The sequence below is a fragment of the Chiloscyllium punctatum genome, chromosome 36, assembly GCF_047496795.1.
Source record: "Chiloscyllium punctatum isolate Juve2018m chromosome 36, sChiPun1.3, whole genome shotgun sequence".
NCBI classification, from domain to species: Eukaryota; Metazoa; Chordata; class Chondrichthyes; order Orectolobiformes; family Hemiscylliidae; genus Chiloscyllium; species Chiloscyllium punctatum.
In genome coordinates, this window is record NC_092774.1 from 28,598,285 (window position 1) to 28,604,794 (window position 6,510).

The 6,510-nt window shown below is 46.3% G+C and overlaps 1 non-coding gene across 1 annotated transcript; it reads left to right on the forward strand.

The window, feature by feature from the left end:
- Window positions 1–772: 772 nt before the first annotated feature.
- On the forward strand, window positions 773–846 carry trnan-guu (transfer RNA asparagine (anticodon GUU)). Its single transcript has one exon. It is a non-coding gene; the product is annotated as a tRNA-Asn (tRNA).
- Window positions 847–6,510: the final 5,664 nt, after the last annotated feature.

Sequence of the window (6,510 nt, forward strand, 5' to 3'; positions counted from 1 at the left end):
CAAGTGCTGCTTTTCATTCAAGAACTTCAATCCCTGTCCTCTGGTAACTGACTCTGGTCAGTGGCAATTGGTTCTTCTGATCATTAATCTGCCCATTCCCACCGCTTCTTCTCCCATCATTACCAACAGCCCCAGGAAATCTCCAGTTATCCTTGTTTGCTCCAAAGCGAACATTCTCAACCTTGGGAATGTCTCCCCAAAATGGAAATTCCTCATCCCTGGACATGAGACAAGGCGTACAATTGGGAAGAGATTTTGGCAAAATATTGTCAGTTAGGAAATGGAAAAATGTTCAAATGTTCATGAAGCAAAACAGAAATCCCAGTCTCCAGCTTTGTGAACCTTTAGAAACACTTTGGGAAGCGGATTTGGAGGAGAATGAAAGATGACCTGTCCGACAGTCCAGACACCGTCCCCTTGTTGAAGAGGCCGGGAGGTTGATTCTGATGTTCTCGGCACACGAACTGATCTGAGACATTGAAAGAATTGTCGTTCCTGCACATCAGGAATTCAAACCCCTTCTCGCCTCCGAGCCAATGAGAGAACTCGGGAACAGGCAAAACACTGAAAGGCTCGAAGGGTGACGGCCCCGGAGTAAGAAAGCTAGTTCCTCGTGACATGGATGTGTCTGCAGACAGCCCCCGGTATCTCCAGAATGCATCTCCCAGGCTTGATTATGGAAAAGTTAAACTGATAGACGACAATTGTAATTCTTGGCGGGGAGGCTGAATTATAAAATCACTAAGCGATGGTGCCGCCCACATCTGCGCCTGTCTCTGTGGCGCAATTGGTCAGCGCGTTCGGCTGTTAACCGAAAGGTTGGTGGTTCGAGCCCACCCAGGGGCGGTGTGTTCGCTGCTATCCTTTGGCTACTAAGCTGTGCGCTTTTAATGGGGTCAGGAGAATGTTCCCCAAACGGAAATCTTCTCCACACAGGGGTTGCGAATTGACTTCATGTCTAACCTAAGGGACTGCGTATGCTGAGAAGACGAGACCCAAACAGAAAGTCAACAGGTTTGACAGTACCTGTCGGAGCAAACAAAATTCTGAAATGTTGCCTCTGATTCTCTTTCCACAGATGTTGCCTGCCCTGCTGAGTTCCTCCTGCAATTTCTCACTGAAAGTTCATTTCATCTTTTCGGGAGAAACACCGAAATATCTGCAAACACCATGTGCAGATATTTAACCCTTTCGAATCACTGCGAAGTGATTGGAGTCAAACAAACTCTGCGATGATTCACTCTTTCTCAGCTCCACAGGCAGACAGACCTGGGAAGTCAAACTGTCAGTGTGGTACTGAATCGTGGGCCGAGTGGTTGATGCGATGGACTTGAAATCCATTGCGGCTTCCCCACGCAGGTGTGAACCCTGCCGAGTACAAAATGAGAAGTGTCGTCGAAAAGAAAGGGAGTTTGCTCCCCCGCTTCTTCTTTAAGATTCAAATCAGTGGAGGGGGAAAAACATTTCACTCAAATTGGGACTGGTGGGAATCTGCAACCCAAAGCCTGTTCAGGTGGAACAAGCAGATACCCTCAGAGCTTCTTTGGAGGCTCTGAGCAAAGTGTTTGGAAATGAGACTAGAAGAGTGAGGGGCTTGAAATCGTGATCGAAATGAAGCAGGTACCTGTGGACAAAGGCGTTTCCTTTGCCAGTGAAAGATACTGCTTCACAAATTTGGGCCTGTGGAAGGGAATCAGTGACGGTGATTATCTTTGGTTGTTCACCTTGTGAATGTTCCCATTGCTGTGCATGTCCGTGTTGGCGTCAGAACTCTGCAGCATGGTGGCGTTGGATGCGCACAGGGACTGGCGCACCAAACTCCACCTACCTGTTTGAAATGCAGCTCACAGCTTGTTCACACACCCCAATTAATCTTTCTCATTGTCCTGAAGCCGGCATACGGTTTGAATTCCCGATCTGCGGGAATGAGAATCCTTACACTGTCTCGCGTCAGTAAATGTCCCTGAGAACATCTGAGTCAACTCACAGCGCAGTCAGATGAGGGGAAGCTGAAATAGCCCCACACGCTGTTTACAGGCACATTTTATTCTCCCCAACTCAACGCCTCAACCACTGCGGCTCCTGGCAGTGGAAAAGAAACAATCACCAAAACCCCGTCTAAGCTCTGTGAATCTTCAGAAAATCAGCAAACGTTCATCCCTTCGGATTTTCTATCCTAGGCTGACAGCGATGGGTTTTGTCACTCTTTTGTAGGACATTGCAAGTAGATGTTTTGCAGAAAAGCACCACAATGCCATCTGATTAATCAGGACCTGGATGTTTTCGGTCTTTGAATGTCAGTGTTGTGCTGCAGAACTTTGTTGTTCCCAGTTTCTAATACTTATCTTCCCAGTCCCCTGTATCACTTGTCGAAAATGTTTAATTTGTGTCTTGTAATCCTTTCACTGTCTGCTAATGAGGATAGTGTTTCCATGTTTTACCTAAATTATCTTGACCTTGCATACCTCAAGCCTCAAGCTAATTTCACGAGAAACCCTCTCCAGTTCAAAAGCCAACTGTTACTGATGGCTCTGTTCCTTGTCACGTGTCCAATTTCAGATCGATGTTGTTAATGTCCCTTATACTCCTTCAGATCCAGGTTTCGCTCACGGGGCTAGAACAGAACTGTCACCAAATACATTTACCAATCTACGTTCATCCTATGGATTGTATTAGCATCATCAACACTTCTCATCAAAATAACTCGAGAGACTTTCATCACAATTTTCTGTGAACAGTTCTACATTAGCTTTGCTGAAAGAACCCCAAATTTCTTGAAGTGGCTCCTTATTTTCGGCCCTGATTATTAATCTCTCTACGCATGGGAATGGATCCTTCCCAGCCGCTCTATCTCTCATCAATGTGTGTAGTTCAATTCGATCTCCCATCAGCCTCCTCTGTCCTGATCAAATCCAGGGGAACAGGAAACGTTGGGGCTATGGCGCGGACAGGACAATCCCAATACTCACCTTTCCTGTTAGAACTATTCCATGAGAAAGTTTAGACCTCGACTTTGGGCGTGTAGTTGTGGCCGAACACTTAAGGTGTTGGCGTAGAGATCCTTTGGGGCTCCCCGCCCAGGGTGGCAACCTGCTGGCTATGCTTTCTTCGCTGGCGATTTTAAATAACTTCCTGTTGGTTGCATTATCGCTCAAACTTCACAAAACCCGTCTCAATAAAGTCCCGTTTTCTCATGTCTGGGAATTGATTGTCATGCAGGAAACTCGGGTTCTGAACAAACAACGTATCAGACTCACAACGTCAGCTCTGTTTCCCTTTCCACAGATGCTGCTCGACCTGTTGGCTTTCTGCAGTATTCTCTGTGTTTATTAGGCCCAAGTGCTGCTTTTCATTCAAGAACTTCAATCCCTGTCCTCTGGTAACTGACTCTGGTCAGTGGCAATTGGTTCTTCTGATCATTAATCTGCCCATTCCCACCGCTTCTTCTCCCATCATGACCAACAGCCCCAGGAAATCTCCAGTTATCCTTCTTTGCTCCAAAGCGAACATTCTCAACCTTGGGAATGTCTCCCCAAAATGGAAATTCCTCATCCCTGGACATGAGGCAAGGCGTACAATTGGGAAGAGATTTTGGCAAAATATTGTCAGTTAGGCAATGGAAAAATGTTCAAATGTTCATGAAGCAAAACAGAAATCCCAGTCTCCAGCTTTGTGAACCTTTAGAAACACTTTGCGAAGCGGATTAAGAGGAGAATGAAAGATGACCTGTCCGATTGAGCAGAGACAGTCCAGACACCGTCCCCTTGTTGAAGAGTCCGGGAGGTTGACTCTGATGCTCTCGGCACATGAACTGATCTGAGACATTGAAAGAATTGTCGTTCCTGGACATCAGGAATTCAAACTCCTTCTCGCCTCCGATCCAATGAGAGAACTCGGGAACAGGCAAAACGCTGAAAGGCTGGAAGGGCGCCGGCCCCGGAGTAAGAAAGCTAGTTCCTCGTGACATGGATGTGTCTGCAGACTGTCCCCGGTATCTCCACAAGAGATCTCCCAGGCTTGATTATGGAAAAGTAAAACAGATAGACGACAATTGTAATTCTTGGCGTTGAGGCTGAATTATATAATCACTAATCGATAGCGCCGCCCTCTGCCGCGCCTGTCTCTGTGGCGCAATTGGTCAGGGCATTCGGCTGTTAACCGAAAAGTTGGTGGTTCGAGCCCACACAGGGGCGGGGTGTTCGCTGCCCTTCTTTGGCTTCGAAGCTGTGCGTTTTTAATGGGGTCAGGAAAATGTTCCCCAAACGGAAATCTTCTGCACAAAGGGGTTTCTGAATTGAATTAATGTCTAACGTGAGGGACTGCGTATGCTGAGAAGACGAGACCCAAACAGAAACTCGGCAAGTTAGACAGTACCTGTCGGAGAAAACAAAATTCTGAAATGTTGCCTCTGATTCTCTTTCCACAGATGTTGCCTGACCTGCTGAGTTCCTCCTGCAATTTCTCACTGAAAGTTCATGTCATCTTTTCGGGTGAAACACCTAAATGTCTGCAAACATCATGTGCAGATATTTAACCCTTTCGAATCACTGTGAAGTGATTGGATTCAAACAAACTCTGCGATGATTCACTCTTTCTCAGCTCCACAGGCAGACAGACCTGGGAAGTCAAGCTGTCAGTGTGGTTCTGTATTCGTGGGCCGAGTGGTTAATGCGATGGACTTGAAATCCATTGCGGTTTCCCCACGCAGGTGTGAACCCTGCCGAGTACAACATGAGAAATGTCGTCGAAAAGAAAGGGAGCTTGCTCCCCGGCTTCTTCTTTAAGATTCAAATCAGTTGAGGGGGAAAATATTTCACTCATATTGGGACTGGTGGGAATCTGCAACCCACTGCCTGTTCGGGTGGAACAAGCAGATACCATCAGAGCTTCTTTTGAGGCTATGAGCAAAGTGTTTGGAAATGAGACTAGAACAGTGAGGTGCTTGAAATCGTGATCGAAATGAAGCAGGCATCTGTGGACAAGGGTGTTTCCTTTGCCAGTGAAAGATACTGCTTCACAAAGTTGGGCCTGTGGAAGGGAATCAGTGACGGTGATTATCTTTGGTTGTTCACCTTGTGAATGTTCCCATTGCTGCGCATGTCCGTGTTAACGTCAGAATTCTGCAGCATGATGGCGTTGGTTACGCACAGGGCCGGGGCGCAATGGATGATGCATCTGAGTCCACCTTCCTGTTTGAAATGCAGCTCACAGCTTGTTCACACACCCCAATTAATCTTTCTCATTGTCCTGAAGCCGGCATACGGTTTGAATTCCCGACCTGCGGGAATGGAATCCTTTCACTGTCTCGAGTCAGTAAATATCACTGACAACATCTGAGTCAACTCACAGCGCAGTCAGATGAGGGGAAGCTGAAATAGCTCCACACGCTGCTCACGGGCACATTTTATTCTCCCCAACTCAACGCCTCAACCACTGCGGCTCCTGGGAGTGGAAAAGAAACAATCACCAAAACCCCGTCTAAGCTCTGTGAATCTTCAGAAAATCAGCAAACGTTCATCCCTTCGGATTTTCTATCCTGGGCTGACAGGGATGGGTTTTGTCACTCTTTTGTAGGACATTGCAAGTGGATGTTTTCCAGAAAAGCGCCACAATGCAATCTGATTAATCAGGACCTGGATGTTTTCCGTCTTTGAATGTAAGTGTTGTTCTCCAGAACTTTGCTTTTCACAGTTTATAATACTTATCTTCCCAGTCCCCTGTATCACTTGTCGAAAATGTTTAATTTGTGTCTTGTCATCCTTTCACTGTCTGCTAATGAGGATAGCGTTTCCGTGTTTTACCTAAATTATTTTGACCTTGCATAGTTAATTTCACGAGAAACCTTCTCCAGTTCAAAAGCCAACTGTCAATGGTGGCTCTGTTTCTTGTCACGTGTCCAATTTCAGATCGATGTTGTTGATGTCCCTTATACTCCTTCAGATCCAGATTTCGCTCACAGGGCTAGAACAGAACTGTCACCAAATACATTTACCAATCTACGTTCATCCTATCGATTGTATTCGCATCATCAACACTTCTCATCAAAATAACTCGAGAGACTTTCATCACAATTTTCATCACACTTTCATCACAGTTCTACATTAGCTTTGCTGAATGAACCCCCAATTTCTTGAAGTCGCTCCTTATTTTCGGCCCTGATTATTAATCTCTCTACGCATGGGAATGGATCCTTCCCACCCGCTGTATCTCTCATCAATGTGTGTAGTTCAATTCGATCTCATCTCTCCACAATGAATGTCCCAGGCTTTATTATGGAAAAGTAAGACTTATAGACGACAAATGTAATTCTAGGCGGTGCGGCTGAATTATGAATTCACTAATATCCTACCCTTCGCGATGGTGCAGCCGGCGAAGTCACATTTCTCTATCGCACCGTTGGGCTGTGCGTTCAGCAGTTTACCGGGAGGTTGGTGATTCAACCCTGCACAGGGGTGGTGTATTTGCTGCTCTCCCTCCAAATGCGAAGTTGTCTGCTTTTCATGGGGTCAG